Raw genomic sequence first — 17,852 nt, 5'->3', positions numbered from 1 at the left:
ATGTCTATATGGCTTTCGATAAAAATAAACCACCACCATCTGCTCCACTAACTATTCTCCATGTTATTGACATTTTATAGTTAATGGCTCCATCATAGTGCGTTTCTATGTTTTACTGAAGCTAGCATTCATACTGACCAGTCCATTTTCATCAACCATGACTTAATGTGCTGCCTGGACTACACTAGAATTAGAATCATCAAGTTCCACCCGACCACCATCAGAAGTAAAACATAGACATTCTGGAGGGAGTCAACATTAGATTGATTTAGAAATGCACTCAAGAGCATGTAACTACATCCAATATGGATGTTATTATTGTAAAGCTCTAAGTACTGTGGTGGGCTGCAGTGCAGTTCAATGCTATTTTACAGAACTCCCACAAGGCATTTAAGTGGGGGGAGGAAAAGTCATTTTTAGTGTATACTTCTGTATTAAGTATCAAAAAACAATTTCCAAAGAGATACAAGTAGAACAGTGGAGTGCAAATGAACTGAATACTGGTCCAATTTGTACCAGAGCGAATTCACACGATAAACAAGGACCATGAACAGGTCCAGAAATTAAGCTTTATAAATATCACCCTTTTAACTTTTTTTCCCAGTGAGTGAAGTGAATTCAATTAAGCATGTCATTCCATTTTACTGTCTACACTTTAGAGCTTTTAAAGGAGAAAAAAATCAATATGAACTATTCGCCTCACAAGTGCAATCTGAGCAGGACTTGTTATCTTCTTTATAACTATGGGAGTTCAAGGTTTTTCTAAACTGGAAATAGTGTCATCAAGAAATACCCACAGAAATTATGGAATGTTTCAAAACACTGATAAAATTTGACAAAAGACAGGTAACAGCGTTGGGAGTTTATTCATGAAATAAGGATCTAACAAAAACATTAAAAGTGACAATTTGTAGGCAATTTATTGATTTTAAATATTGATGAACAAGTCATAGACATCTTCAGACATACCACTGTATATCTTTGACTACAGAAATTTATAAAACTTTACAGCATGTAGAGAATGAGATGACTAAGGATTTGATTTTAACTCTGGATGACTTCCAAGAATCATAGAAATCTTCTTTGTACAGAAAGAGTTGTTGTCAGTTCAGATGAAGATACCTCATTCTGCACAGTTTGGAGTTGTGCTTATGTTGATACAGATTTGTATAATTCTGTGATTTTTAGTTGTACACATGGATTTGTTAAGATTTGAAATTTATAAGGCCAAATGTTTTTGTATGCAGCAAAGATTCCGTCTCCACATTAGACAGACTCAAAACAAACTGGTTGGCTGCTTTATGGAACATCTCTAGAATTCTAACCTGGTAATTCTAAACTACCAGGTTAGAATTAGAATTAGAATTAGGTTTATTGTCATTTGTACTCAAGATACATAGAACTGGAGTGCAGTGAAAAGCGTACAATATTGCCAACACGTGGCACCATCTTAGGTACAAAGTACCTTGACACAAAAATAGAGAAAATAAAGAAAAAAGGTACACTATATTACAGATATACTTAGTAAAAGTTAGGAAAATAAGAAATAAAGCTATAAAGCTGGACACTTCAGTCTTTCTATAAGGGCTTCCACATGGTCTGACCACACTCCAATACTTCCCAGCAAGTAGCCAACTTCACTCCAAACCACTGGCTGCCGAATGCCTGAAATTCTAATTTTCCACTTTTCTGCCACTCTGATCTTTCTAATAAAAACTGAAATCACTGGAGAAACTCAGCAGGTCTGGCAGCATTTGCAGGGAGAAAATAGATTTAAAATTTTGTGTCCAGGAGCTCTTTATATAACCCTTTTATAGTTGGCCTTCTACAGTGTTCCAATGAAGCTCAACACAATCTTGAGGAACAGTGCCTCATATTTTGACTGGACATTTTACAGCCTTCTGTCTTCAACATTGAGTCTTATATTTCTTTGTTGATTTTTTCCTCTCATTCCTCTCTTAGATTTTTTGTTATTAGATGACAACTATCCTATCATTCCACTGTCCTGAATACTTACATTTACTTTATTTACTTATCCCATTACTACTCACTTTATTTTTGCACCATGACAGAATCATAGAATCGTAGATACCTACAGTGCAGAAGTAGGCCATTCAGCCCATCGAGAACACACTGATCCTCCAAAGACAAGTTGGCCAAATGAGCAGACACCTGGCAGATGAATTTTGATGCAGAGAAATCTGAGGTATTGCATTTTGCTCGAAGAAAAATTAAGAGATAATACAGGCTCATTGGTATAACTTAGATGGAAGTTAAGGAGCAAAGGTACCTCAGGTTGCATAATTCTCTGACCATGGACAGGCAAGTTGAAGCAATTGTTAAGAAGGCTTCTCGGGTCCTTGGGTTTATAAATAGAGGCATAAAACAAGGAAGTGATACTGCACCTGTATAAATCATTGTTCAGACCACATTTGGAGTATTACGTTCACCTGGGCACCTTTTTTTTTAAGTAAGGTTGTTAAAGGAGACAATTCATTGGAGATTTCCTTGAATGATACTAGAATGAGTGATTCTAGATACAAAGAAAGATGAGAGAAATTGGCCTTATTCTCCTTGCAGTAGAGAAGATTAAGAGGTGACCTTATTGAAGTCTTCATGTCATGTTTAATTTTGACAGGGTAAAGAAGGGTAATAGCTTCCATCAGTTAGTATGTCAGTAAGTAGGAGTCACAATTTCAAGATTGTCAGCAAGTGAGATGAGAAGAAACTTCTTTACTCAGAGAATTGCTCGGATTTAGAATGTGCTGCCTGGAAAAGTTATGCAGGTGGATTCCATATGAGATTTCAAAAGAGAGATGGATATATATTTGGAAGTGATGAATTTATATGTTTTGGCTGGAAGAATAGAAGCAAAACCTATTGTCTAAATTGTGAGAGATCACAGAAATCTGAGATGCAGAGAGACCTTGGTGCCCATGTGTATGAAGGTTAGTATGCAGGTAAGGTGAGGAGACTTGGATATAAGAGTAGAGAAGTTATACTTCAATTATTCATTTGTTCACGTTACAGTAATGGTCACTGTACCTACAGAAGAAGGTTAATGCATTGAAAGCAGTTAAGATAAGGCATATTGGACTAATACCTGGAATAAGTGGACTGCATAACAAGGAAAGTTTAGACAGGCTGGGCTTGTATCCTCTGAAACTTGGAAGAGTCAGAGTGACTTAATTCAATCATGAGGGGACTTGACTGGGTGGATGTCACAAGGATCTTTCCTCTTGTGGGATGATCTAGAATTAGAGGTCAATGTTTAAAAATAAGGATGTATCCATTTAAGATAGAGATGGAGATACGTTTTTTTCTCTCAGAGTAATATGAGTTTTTTAAATTCGCTTTCATCAAAGCCATGAATGCAGAATCATTAAATATCATTAAGGAGGTGGAACATAGATTTTTGATGACCAAAGGGAAGAAAGATTATCGGGGATACATAGGAACATATTGTTTTGTCACTGGACTAGTGATCCAGAACTCCAGGCTAATGCTCCAGAGACATGTGTGTTATGAAAGTGTAAGGGGTACTATACCTTTAAGAGAGTTAAAGGACCTAGCAAGTACAGAGTGCTGGAGAATTTATAATGTAACATTTGGCCCAGCAGCTAGCAGTACTTGGGTTGCTGTGAGATTAAAAACAAATTCAAATTCGGCCAATCAGTTTAAATTATGCCCCAAGATACTAACCTCCAATTAAGTTTGAATTTGGTATTTTGACAATATTAAAGCCAATTAAATAATCCGATGCTTTGGGGTATAAGACTGGGAAAAATTGAACAGTTGGGAGAGAACTACCAAGCCACCAACATATGCAGACTTCCCACAGAATAGCTCTCTTAAAGGTACCTTTATCAACAACCTTTGAAACAAACCCTAAGAAAATGAAAAGAATAGAGAGGAAGATACAAACAGAAGATTCAACAGCTGGCAGGCTTTGACATTTGAATTTTTTTGGTAAATCTCAATTGAGGGCGGGGGGGGAGGTGTTTATTGGACCAGTATGGAAGGGAAATTAAAAGATAGGCTAGAGAAAGGAGTTGTAAACAGTTGTTCGTTAATTTTTCTCTCTTAGACTTTTTTTAAAAAGTTGTTAATTTTTACTTTAAATAGTAACCTTTGGATAATTCTTGGCCTCTCGAATTTTAAGAGCTTGCAGCAAGGAGTGAGTCTTTTCTGTGTTGCAGGTTTAAATTAGCAGAAGGTTTTACCCCATGTTGTAACAGTTTGGGGGCTTTTGTCCATGATTTGAATGGGTTTAAACAGATCCAGTCTGAGATTTGGACAAGTTTGAATAGATTTGGGGTATGAAAAAGCCCAGTAGTTTTAGGTTAGTATGGTTGATTAAATTAAAAGTGAGAGAGATGGCTCTTAAAATTGCTAAAGATGTTTTAGGATTTGAAGATAGTTCTCAAATTAGTGAAGAAAGTTTAGAAGAAAAAAAAAGGCCATAATTTTAGAATTAGCAAATAAGTTAGATTTGGGTTTAACCCAAGGACAAAAGTAAAGCTGAAGTTGTAAAGGAATTACTCAAACACTGAGGTGTATTAGAGAAACAGACAAGTGCAGTAGAGAAAGAAAAAAACTTAAATTACAATTGAGGAGAATGGAATTAGAAGGTAAACAAAAAGAGAGAGAGGGAAGAGAGAGGGAGAGGTAAGAGAGAGGAAAAAGAGAGAAGGTTCTTAGCTGAGCAAAGAGAGAGAGAAGAAAGGCAGAGACAAAAAGAAAGAGAATTCAAACTTGAGAAGTTGTGACTTAGTCAGCAAAGTCAAGTGAACAGGATGGAGATTAAAAGAGAAGGTAGTGATATATACAAATATGTCAAAACTCTGCCACATTTTGATGAGAAAGATGTTGAAGCCTTCTTTATTTCATTTGAAAAATTGTCTCTGCAGATGAAGTGGTCTAAGGATTTATGGTAATGTTAGTTCAGACTAAACTGGTAGGCAGAGCTACTGAGGTATTTGCCGTGCTGTCAGATGAGAGGTCAAGAGATTATGAAGCGGTTAAACAGGCTATTTTAAGTGCTGATTAATTGGTATCAGAAGCATATAGACAACAGTTCAGAAACATAAAGAAGGAACTGGTCAGACTTATGTTGAGTTCAAAGGAATTAAACACAGTCATTTTGATGGATGGGTACGTGCTTGTAAAATAGATAAGACCTTTGAGGCTCTACGAGAGATTATTCAGCTTGAAAACTCACTTCCAGAGATGGTAAGAATTCACGTGGAGGAACAGAAAGTTCAGGAAGTCAGAAGGGCAGCAGAATTAGCAGATGAATATATATTAGTGCAGAAAATAAGCTTCAGGCCAGAATTTTGACCTATGAGGGATAAAGGTTGGGAGAAGGGGAGATTCTATACTACAAAACCAAGAGTAGAGAACACTGGTAAGAATTTACTTTATGTTAAAGAAGCCCAAGAGGGTGAAAAGGAGGTGAAAGGCCTCAGGTGGTTTTACTGTAATGGTGTGGGACACAGAAAATTACTGTGCCGGTGGTTTCAAAAGGGCACTGGGACAAGGTGTTCTCACTGCCGGAAGGTGGGACACGTAAAGTCACAGTGCTGGTCATTAAAGAAAGGCACTGTGGGAGAAGATATAGTAGTAAAGGACACCTCAAGAAGAGCCAAGGGGCTGCAAGAGTGTGCATCATCTAGGCAGGTGCTGGTTAGGGAGTTAGTACCTGACCTCTACAAAGAATTTGGTTCTGTGGGTAAAGTTTGCTCAGAAAGAACGGGAAGGACAAGCAGTTATAATTGTGAGAGATACAGGATCTAACCTGTCGCTGATATTAAGAGATGAGCAAATATGTGCCCTTTCTGATCTGTTACCTGAGAGTGTGGTAATTTGTGAGATAGAAGGACAGAAATTTAGCATTCCCCTACGTAAGGTCAGGCTGGAGTGCCAACTTAAGACTGGGAAAGTTACAGTGGGAATGATTGACAGAGTGTCAGTTCCAGGAATTCAGGTTGTTCTTGGGAATGATTTGACAGGATCCAAGGTGGGACTGACACCCCTTGTTGTGGAGAAGCCAAAGGAAGACCAAGAAATGGATGAGTTAAAGTAGAAATATCCTGGTATTTTCCCAGACTGTGTAGTAATCAGATCCCACTTTCATAAACCACGAAGCAAAAACGAAAGAGAAAGATGAAGGAAATGCAGTTCAGTTCGTGGACACCCTGTTTGACAATGATGGTGGAGGAAAAACTGGAAAAACACATAGGTCAGGCAGAAGTGTTCAGTCCTGAAAGGCAAAGGGACTTGCAACAGCAAGACAAGACGATATAAGATATATATGTGGGTTCGTACTCTGAAAAGGAGGCAGAAAATATTCTGGAGGGTTATAATCTGAAAGATAGAATCCTAAAATGGAAATGGAGACCATGGCAGGTTAGTGCAGAGGAGAAATGGGCCAAAGTGCACCAGATTGTGTTGCCGATAGCGTACAGACAGGAGATGTTACGGGTAGTACATGAACTACCTGTAGGAGGTCGTCTAGGGGTACGAAAGACTCAGGCCAAGGTACAAAAACATTTTTATTGGCCTGGAATGAAAGGATGTGGCGAACTTTTGCCGTACATGTCATACATGCCAAATAGTAATAAAACCAGCACCTTTGTTGCCAATTCCCATGTTTGAAGAATCTTTCACATGGGTTGTAATTGATTATGTAGGTCCCCTCTTGGGAACTATAATTGTTAACCATAATGCATGTGTCTACCAGATTTCCAGAGGGAATTTCATTACGGAGTATCAAGGCAAAAAAGATAGTAGAGGAGTTCATAGCTTTCTTCACACTGTTACCCAGAGAGAATCAGACCAAGGGTCAAGTTTTACTGCTAAGTTGTTTGAGGAGGTTATGGATAGCTTAGGTATACAGCACTCTAAATCCAGTGTGTATCACCCTGAATCCAAGGGAGCTTTAGAAAGGTGGCATCAGACCTTGAAGACCACATTGAGAGCATACCATCAGGACTGCCCGAATGATTGGGTTCATAGTGTTTACCCTTAGAGATGCCTCAAACAAATCTACTCAGTTCACTCCCTTTGAGTTAAGTACATGAAGTGAGAGGCCCTTTGAAATAAAAAATTGACAGGACCAAAATCAAAGATCTCACACTTAGATTATGTATCAGAGGTGAGGGAGAGATTAAATAGAGTAGGTGAATTAGCTAAACAGCACCTAAACAGGGTATAGTATAGAATGAAGCAGGTGGCAGATAAAAGCTCTGGGACTTAGATGTTTTCCCGAGGGGATGACGTGTTAGTACTGTCACCAGTGAGTGGAGATCCCTTCAAAACCAGGTTTAGTGGTCTCTATCAAATTGAGAAAAAGTTGAGTCAGATGTACAATCTAGTAAAAATGCCATAAGGAGAAAAAAGATATAGACTGTGTCATGTCAACATGCTGAAACTGTATTATACAAGAGAGAAAGAACTGGTAACAGGTGTGAATTACTGCCCCACAGAGTGAGGAATCAAATCCAGATGATGTGGATTTTGATGTGCCTCAAAATAGATTAACAAATGAAGAAATCCTTGAGGAGTGGGATAGGCTAGTCAGCTGTCTCATGAGCACAGAATGCAGTTGAAAGATTTGTTACTGCAGTATAAGGACATATGTAAGAATCAGAGGGGGAGCACTAATACTGCTCCGATAAAACAACACCCCTGTCAACTTAATCCTTTCAAAGCCAGACAGGTCCAGAAGGATGTGGAGGTCATGCTCAACAAGGATATCATTGAACCAAAACAGAGCAAGTGGAGTTCACCAATTGCCTTTGTTCCCAAACAGGACGAGAGTCAATGATTCTGCATGGATTATCGGAAGTCAACACCATTACAAAGTCAGACTCATATCGAATTCCTAGATTGGAGGACTGCGTCAAGAAAGTCAGACAAGCCAGTTACGACCCCACGTTGGAATTATTGCATGGTTACTGATTGGTAACTTTATCAGAGACAGCACAATAAATTTCTGCGTTTGGAACCACAAATAGGCATTTTCAGTTTAAAGTGAAGCCCTTTGGAATGAAGAATGCATCCGCCGTATTCCAAAGATTCATGAACAGAGTTGTGGCTGGGTTAACAAACTGTGCAGTCTATTTGGATGATGTAGTGATCTTTAGTAAGTCCTGGAAAGATCATTTGGAACAGTTGGCAGAGATCTTTGAATGACTACAAGAAGCAAAACTGGTAATAAACTTAAACAAAACTGAATTGTGAAAACTGTGGTGATATTCTTGGGACATAACATCGGTCATGGAAGGTTGACCCCACAGAATGCAATGATGAAGGCTATCGAGAAATTTCCATGACCAACCTTGAAGAAAGAGGTGCTTTTATTCCTAGGGCTCAGGGGATTCTATGGGAAGTTTGTTCCAAACTTCAGCTGTGTAGTGGAACCATTACTCGATTTGCTGAAGAAGAACACAAAGTTTTGGTGGACAGAACAATGCCAGGAGGCATTCGACCATTTGAAAGCAATACTAACCACCAAACCAGTTTTAGCTACATCAAACTTTTCAAAACCTTTTAATGTCACCATCGATGCTAGTGACATAGGAGTTGGAGCTGTACTGCTACAGGAAGATGAGGATGGGATTGAACTGCCAGTTGGTTACTTTTTGAAGAGACTCAACATCTACCAGAGGAAATACTCTACGATGGAAAAAGAATTATTGAGTTTGGTACTGGCCTTCCAAGATTTTAATGTGTATGCCACAAACAATACGTCAGAGACAATTGTGGACATGGATCAGAATCTTCTTACCTTCTTAGAACATTTTAAAGATGAGAATATGAGACTATTTCATTGGAGTCTTAAGTTACAGAGTTTTAGTTTAAAAATCATACATGTAGCGGAAGAAGGAAGAAGTTAAGATGAACTTAGATTAAAGTTATCTGTATATTATGGTAATGTGTTTGAAGAATAGAAAAAAATGAAGCCATTGTTTCATTATGATAATTCATTTTTTCTTAAGGGGGGGGTTGTTATGAAGGTGTAAGGGGTACTGTACCTTTAAGAGAGTTGAAGGACTTAGCAAGCATACAGAGTGCTGGAGAATTTACAATGTAACATTTGGTCCTGCAGCTAGCAGTACCTGGATTGTTATGAGACAAAAACAGATTGAATTTCGGCCAATTAGTTTAAATTATGCCCCAAGGTACTAAACTCTAATCAAGTCTGTATTTGGTATTTTGACATATTAAAACCAATTAAACAATCCAATGCTTTGGGCGATGAGACTGGGAAAAATTGAACAGTTGGGAGAGAACTGCCAAGCCAATAACACATGCAGACTGCCCACAAAATAGCTCTCTTAAAGATACCTTTATCTATCAACGACCTTTGAAACAGAAACCTGTAGAAAGAAGAAAAGAATACAGAGGAAGATACAAAGAGAAGATTCGACAGCTGGCTGGCTTTGAAATTTGAACTTTTTGGTAAATCTTAATTGGAAGTTTTATCGGACCAGTATTATAGAAGGGAAATTTAAAAAGTAGGTTTGAGAAAGGACCTGTAAATAGTTGTTAGTTAATTATTCTCTGTTAGACTTCAAAAAAATAAATTTGTTAACTTTTACTTTAAATAGTGGCCTTTGGATAGTTCTTGGCCTCCTGAATTTTAACAGATTCCAGCACGGGTAAGATCATTTCTGTGTTGCAGGTTTAAATTAGCCGGGGGAGGCAGGGTTTACTCCATGTCATAACATTGCGTTATAATCTTACCACAGCAGATATTAAAATTTGAAGTCAATAAAAGATATGGGATTAAAAAGCTTTTTTAATACCAATCAACATCTGTAGTTAACCAAGGAAGTTAGCGAATACATAACAGTCAATGAAAAAGAATATAAATCACTTGATAAGGATCTACAAAAAAGGATTTTGCACAAAGTAGACCCTTATGGTCCAGGGGAAACAAACATGGCTAGATGACTGGCTAGCTGTCAGAAAATAGAGAGCATGTATTAATCATCTTTTTAAGAATGGCAGCATGTGATAAAATCTTAGAAATCTGTGCTGGGCCCTGAACATTTTACAATTTATCTCAATAACTTAAGTGAGGCTATCAAAGGCATGGTAACTAAAATTCCAAAACGCAGGCATATAGTATGGTAGTAGGGATATATGCTGTAAAGAGAAAATAACAAGGATGCAGATTGATGTAGATGGGTTGAGTGAGTATGCAGAAATCTGAGAGATCTTACATTATGTGGGAAGATGTGAACTAATTCACTTTGACACGAAAACCTTATAAAAAACAGTAATATTTAAATAGCAACATTCTATGGTGCGAAGGGATCTAGATGTTCTACCACAAGTCACAAGAATTGTGTATGCAGATGCAGCAAATGATTAAGACGGCTAATGAGATTCTGAAGGGAGAATATAGAAAGTTAGGCAAGATTTTTAAAAAGGAGATCCTCGCGTGGATTACTCCCAGAGCTACGAGCTAGTGAGGGTAGGAATAGAAGGATAGAGTAGATGAATGCGTGGCTGAGGAGCTGGTGTAGAGGAGAAGGGTTCATATTTTTGGATCATTGGAATGCTTCTGGGTAGAATTGATCTGTACAAGGACGATTGCACCTGAATTGGAAGAGGACTAAAATACAGGCAGGGAGATTTGCTCAAGCTGCTCTGGAGGATTTAAACTAGTAAGGTCGTGGGTGCGGGGTGCTGGGGGGAGTTAGGGGAGGGAGGAAAATAGTGAGGAAAGAGATCAATCTGAGACTGGTACAGTTAGGAAAAGGACTGAGTCAAACAGTCAGGGTGGCAGGAACTGATAAATTAAACTGCACTTACTTCAATGCAAGAGGCCGAACAAGGAAGGCAGATGAACTCAGGGCATGATTCGGAACATGGGACTGGGATATCATAGCAATTACAGAAACGTGGCTCAGGGATGGACAGGACTGGCAGCTTAATGTTCCAGGATACAAATGCTACAGGAAGGACAGAAAGGGAGGCAAGAGGTGAGTAGCATTTTTGATAAGGGATAGCATTACAGCTGTATTTAAGGAGAATATTCCTGGGAATACATCCAGGGAAGTTATTTGGGTGGAACTGAGAAATAAGAAATAAGAAATACAATCCCACCTTATTGGGAATGTATTACAGACCCCCTAATAGTCAGCAGGAAATTGAGAAACAAACAGACCAGTTATCTGTAAGAATAATGGGGTGGTTATGGTATGGGATTTTAACTTTCCAAACATAGACTGAGACTGCCATAGTGTTAAGGGTTTAGATGTAGAGGAATCTGTTAAGTGAGTACAAGAAAAATTTCTGATTCAGTATGTGGATGGACCTACGAGAGAAGGTGCAAAACTTGACCTACTCTTGGGAAATAAGGCAGGGCAGGTGACTGAGGTGTCAGTGGGGGAGCACTTTGTGGCCAGCGACCATAATTCTATTAGTTTTAAAATAGTGATGAAAAAGGATAGATCAGATCTAAAAGTTGAAATTCTAAATTGAGGAAGGTTAATTTGATAGTATTAGGCAAGAACTTTCAAAAGCTGATTGGGGGCAGATGTTCGCAGGGAAAGGGACAGTTGGAAAAAGAGAAGCCTTGAGAAATGAGATAACAAGAGTCCATAGAAAGTATATTCCTGTTAGGGTGAAAGGAAAGACTGGTAGGTGCTGGGAAAGCTGGATGACTAGAGAAATTGAGGTTTTGATAAACAAAAATAAGAAGCATTTGTCAGATATAGTCAGGAGAGATCAAATGAATCCTTAGAAGAGTATAAAGGCAGTAAGGAGTGTACTTAAGAGGGAAATCAGGAGGGCAAAAAGGTGACATGAGATAGCTTTGGCAGATAGGGTTAAGGAGAATCCAAAGGGTTTTTTAAAATACATCAAGAACAAAAGGATAACTAGGGAAAGAAGAGGGCCCCTCAAAGATCAGCAAGGATCCGCAGGAGATGGAGGAGATAATAAATGGGTATTTTGCATCAGTGTTTACTGTAGAGAAGGACATGGAAGATACAGAATGGAGGGAAATAGATGGTTATATCTATTGTCCATATTACAGAGGAGGAAGTGCTGGATGTCTTGAAATGCATAAAGGTGGATAAATCCCCAGTACCTGATCAGGTGTATCCGAGAACTCTGTGAGAAGCTGCAGAAGTGATTGCCGGGCCTCTTGCTGAGATATTTGTATCATCAATAGTCACAGGTGAGGTGCTGGAAGACTGGAGGTTGGCTAACATGGTGCCACTCTTTAAGAAGGGTGTAAGGACAAGCCAGGGAACTATAGACCAGTGAGCCTGACATCGATGGTGGGCAAGTTGTTAGAGGGAATCCTGAGGGACAGAAAAAGGCAAGGACTGATTAGGGATAGTCAACATGACTTTGTGCATGGGAAATCATGTCTCACAAACTTGATTGAGTTTTTTGAAGAAGTAACAAAGAGGATTGATGGGGGCAGAATGGTAAATGTGATCTATATGGATTTCAGTAAGGTGTTTGACAAGGTTCCCCATGGGAGACTGGTTGGCAAGGTTAGATCTCACGGAATACAAGGAGAACTAGCCATTTGGATACAGAACTGGCTCTAAAGTAGAAGACAGAGGGGTGGTGGTGGAAGTTTGTTTTTCAGACTGGAGTGCCATAAGGATTGGTGCTGGGTCCACTACTTTTTGTCATTTACATAAATGATTTGGATGTGAGCATAAGAGGTATAGTTAGTAAGTTTGCAGATGACACCAAAATTGGAGGTGTAGTGGACAGCAAAGAAGGTTACCTCAGATTACAACAGGATGTGGACCAGATGGGCCAATGGGCTGAGAAGTGGCAGATGGAGTTTAATTCAGATAAATCTGAGTTGCTGCATTTTATAAAGCAAATCTTAGCAGTACTTATACACTTAATGGTAAGGTCCTAGGGAGTGTTGCTGCACAAAGGGATCATGGAGTGTAGGTTCATAGCTCCTTGAAAGTGGAGTTGCAGGTGGATAGGATAGTGAAGAAGGCATTTGGTCTGCTTTCTTTTATTAATCAAAGTTTTGAGTACAGGAGTTGGGAGGTCATGTTGTGGCTGTACAGGACACTGGTTAGGCCACAGTTGGAATATTGCATGCAATTCTGGTCTCCTTCCTATCGGAAAGATGTTGTGAAACTTGAAAGGGTTCAGAAAAGATTTACAAGGATATTGCCAGGATTGGAGGATTTGAGCTATAGGGAGAGGCTGAACAGGCTCAGACTGTTTTCCCTGGAGTGTCTGAGGCTGAGGGATGACCTTATAGAGTTTACAAAATCATGAGGGGCATGGTTAGGATAAACAGACAAAGTCTTTTCCCTGGGGTCGGGGAGTCCAGAACTAGAGGGCATAGGGTGAGAGGGGGAAGATATAAAAGAGACCTAAGGAGCAGCTTTTTCACACAGAGGGTGGTATTAGCTGCCAAAGGAAGTGGTGGAGGCTGGTACAATTGCAATATTTAAAAGGTATTTGGATAGGTATATAAATAGGAAGGGTTTGGAGGGATATGGGCTGGGTGCTGGCAGGTGGGACTAGATTAGGATGAGATATCTGGTCGGCATGGACTGGTTGGACTGAAGGGTTTGTTTCTATGCTGTACATCTCTATGACTCTATGACTCAATAAATCCCCAGGACCTGATCAGGTGTACCCTAGAACTCTGTGGGAAGCTAGGAAAATGATTGCTTGGATATTTGTATCATTGATAGTCACAGGTCAGGTGCTGGAAGACTGGAGGTTGGCTAACTTTGTGCGACTATTTAAGAAAGGTGGTAAGGATAGCCAGGGAACCATAGACCGGTGAGTCTGACATCAGTGGTAGGCAAGTTATTGGAGGGAATCCTGAGGGACAGGATTTACATGCATTTGCAAAGGCAAGGACTGCTTAGGGATAGTCAACATGGTTTTCTGCATGGGAAGTCATGTCTGACAAACTTGAATGAGTCTTTTGAAGAAGTAACGAAGAGAATTGATGAGGACAGAGTGGTAGATGTGATCTATATGGACTTTAGTGAGACGTTCGAAAAGGTTCCTCATGGTAGGTTGGTTAGCAAGGTTAGATCTCATCAATTTCACAAACACCTTCCACCCCGACTTCAGATTCACCTGAACCATCTTGGATACCTCCCTCCCCTTCCTGGATCTCCCCATCTCCATTTCTGGTGAACAACTCAACACAGACATCTATTTCTAACCCACCGACACCCATAGCTACCTGGACTACACTTCCCCCTCCTGTAAAATGCTATCCCTTATTCCCAATTCCTCTGCCTCCACCACATCTGCTCCCAGAAGGACCAGTTCCACCATTGAACATTCCAGATGGCCTCCTTCTTCAAAGCTCACAATTTCCCCTCCCACATGGTCGGCGATGCCCTCCAGCGCATCTCCTCCATGTCCCGCACCTCTGCCCTTGAACCTCACCCCTCCAATCGCAAAAAGACAGAACTCCCCTTGTCCTCACCTTCCATCCTACCTAACTCTGGATACATTGCATCATTCTCCACCATTTCTGTCACATACGAACAGACCCCACCAACAGGGATATATTTTCTTCCCCACCCCTATTGGCGTTCTGGACAGACCATTCCCTCTGCGACTCCCTTGTTAGGTCCACACCACCCTCTCCCACCAACCCACCCTCCCCTCCTAGCATTTTCCCCTGCCACCGCAAAAAGTGCAAAACCTGTGCCCACACCACCCCCTCACATCCATCCAAGGCCCCAAAGGATCCTTCCACATCCGACAGAGACTTACCTATACTTCCACACGTCATCTACTGTGTCCATTGCTCTTGATGTGGTCTCCTCTACATTGGGGAAACAGGACACTAGCTTGCAGAATGTTTTAGAGAACATCTCTGAGACACACTCACTCAATAACCTCAACACTGTGTGGCCGAATACTTTAACTCCCCCTCCCACTCCACCAAGTCCTGGGTTTCCTCCACCGCCAAACTCTAGCCACCCAATGCTTGGAGGAAGAACATCTCATTTTCCACCTTGGGACACTCCAACTACATGGGATCAATGTGGATTTCACCAGTTTTTCCCACTTCCCCTCCCCCACCCTCTTCCAGGTCCAACTTTTCAACTCTGCACCACCTTCTTGAACTGTCCTACCCGTCCATCTTCCTTGCCACCTATCTGCTTCACTATCCTCTCCCACCTATCACTTTCACCCCCATCTTCATCTACATATCACATTTCCAGTTAGCTTCCCCACACCCACTCCCATTTTTCTCTCAGCTCCCTTGGGCCACCCCCCTCCCCCGTTCCTGATGAAGAGCGTATGCTTGAAACATTGACACTCCTGCTCCTCCTGAACAGTTGTATTTTGCCAATGCCACACTCTTCGACTCTGATCTCCAGCATCGGCAGTCTTCACTTTCTTTTGTATGCAAATTTGTGTCAACTATTTTTGTTTATTCATTCATGGAATGCTGCATTACCTCTCCATTCATTTCTGATCGGTTACCATCCTTGAACTCAGTAGCTTGCTAGACCATTTTGGAAGGCTGCTACGAATCAAACACATTATTGTGGATATGGCATCACATTGTGGCCAGCCCAGGTAGGGAGGGCAAGATTTATTTCGTGAACTAAGTATTCATGATAATCAATGTGGGTACTATTAGATTAGCTTTCTCAATTCCAGATTTTTTTCTTTAGATTCAAATTTCACCATCTGCCACAGTGGGATTCAAATCAATTTCCCACATACCATTAGTCTCGGAGCCTGGAATACTAGCTTAATGACATTACCTCTATACCACTGCCTCCCCATTGTATAGTCATCATTCCACAGTACACACCTTTGGAGCCATAAATAAAGTGATTGCCTAAAATGTAGCTTTGGTTCTGTAGCCCTGTTGGTTTAAGCACTCTGGGAACAAAATGATGAAGAAGATGTCAGAAGTCCAATCCCATGACTTCCAGCAGCCTCTGTGCCAGTCACTATGATTTAAGAGAAAGTGAGGACTGCAGACAGTGGAGATTAGAGTCGAGCGTGTAGTGCTGGAAAAGCACAGCCGGTCAGGCAGCATCCGAGGAGCAGGAGAGTTGACATTTCGGGCATAAGGAATGAGGCTAGTGGGCTGGACCTGAGAGATAAATGGGAGGGGGGTAGGGTTGGGGGGAGGTGGCTGGGACAGCGATAGGTGGATGAAGATGAGGGAGAAAGTCATAGATCAGAGGGGGGAGTGATGGACAGGTCTGGAGGGTGGTGCCGAGTTAGAGACTTGGGGCTGGGATAATGTGGGGGGAGCGGAAATGAGGAAGCTGTTGAAATCCACATTTATCCCGTGTGGTTGCAGGATCCCAAGGCAGAATATGAGGCGTTCTTCCTCCAGGCATCGGGTGGTAACAATTTGGCAGTGGAGGAGGCCCAGGACCTGCATGTCCTTGATGGAGTGGGAGGAGGAGTTGAAATGTTCAGTCATGGGGCGGTGGGGTTGGTGGTTGCGGGTGTCCCAGAGATGCTCTCTGAAACGTCCTCTCTCCCCGATATAGAGCAGACTACTCTGGGTGCAACGGATACGGTAGATGACATTGGTAGAGGCACAGATACATTTCTGATGGATGTGGAAGGATCACTTGGGGCCTTGGACGGACAAGAGGGGAGTGGTGTGGGTGCAGGTTTTGCACTTCCTGCAGTGGCAGGGAAAGGTGTCAGGAATGGGTATGTGCTGGTGGGGGGTGTAGACCTGACGAGGATGTAGTAGAGGGAATGGTCTCTCTGGAACACTGATGGGGTAGGGAGGGAAATATATTTTTGGTGGTGGGGTCCACCTGGAGGTGACGGAAGTAGCGGAGGATGAGGCAATGAATGTGGAGTTTGGTGGGTGGAAGGTGAGGACTAGGAGGGTTGTCTTGGTTGCATTGGGTGGGGTGGGGTTCAAGGGCAGTGGTGCGTGAAGTGGAGGAGATACGCTGGAGGACATCGTCAACCACATGGAATGGGAAGTTGCAATCATGGAAGAAGGAGGCCATCTGGGACTTTCTGAGGTAGAATTGGTCATCCTGGGAACAGATGTGGCAGAAGCAAAGGAATTGGGAATAAGGCATGGCGTTTTTGCAGGAGGTAGGGTGGAAGGAGGGGTAGTCTAAGTAGCTGTGGAGTCAGTGGGCTTGTAGCAGATGTCTATGGTTAATTGGTCAACAGAGACATTGATGGAGAGGTCCAGGAAGGGGAGGGAAGTGTCCGAGATGGTCCAGATGAATATGGAGTTGGGGTGGAAGGTGTTGGCAAAGTTGATGAACTGTTCAACCTTCTTGTGGGAGCACAAGGCGGCGCAGATACAGTTATCAATGTAGTGGAGGAATGGGGGGGTTGATGGTGGTGCTGGTGTAACTGTGGAAGATGGACTGTTCCACATATCCGACGAAGAGGCAGGCATAGCTGGGTCCCATGCGGGTGCCCATGGCTACCCCTTTGGTTTGGAGGAAGTGGGAGGATTGGAAGGACAACTTGTTGAGGATGAGGACCAATTAAGCCAGGCAGATGAGGGTGTTGGTGGAAGGGTATTGGTTAGGACCAGCATAAGAGGAAGAAACGGAGGGCTTGAAGACTTTCATTATGGCAGATCGATGTGTCCAGGGATTGGATGTCCATGGTGAAGATGAGGTATTGGGGGCCGGAGAGACAAAAATCTTAGAGGAGGTGAAGGGCATGGGTGTTATCACGAACATAGGTGGGGAGTTCCTGAACTAAGGGGGACAGGACAGTGTTGAGCTAGGAAATGATGAGCTCAGTGAAACAGGTGCAGGCTGAGACAATGGGTCAACCAGGGCAGTCAGGTTTGTGAATCTTTGGTAGGAGGTAGAATCGGGAAGTGCGGAGTTCACAGACAA

Source organism: Chiloscyllium punctatum, chromosome 22 (genome assembly GCF_047496795.1).
Source record: "Chiloscyllium punctatum isolate Juve2018m chromosome 22, sChiPun1.3, whole genome shotgun sequence".
Lineage (NCBI taxonomy): Eukaryota > Metazoa > Chordata > Chondrichthyes > Orectolobiformes > Hemiscylliidae > Chiloscyllium > Chiloscyllium punctatum.
This window is presented reverse-complemented; position numbering follows the sequence as displayed.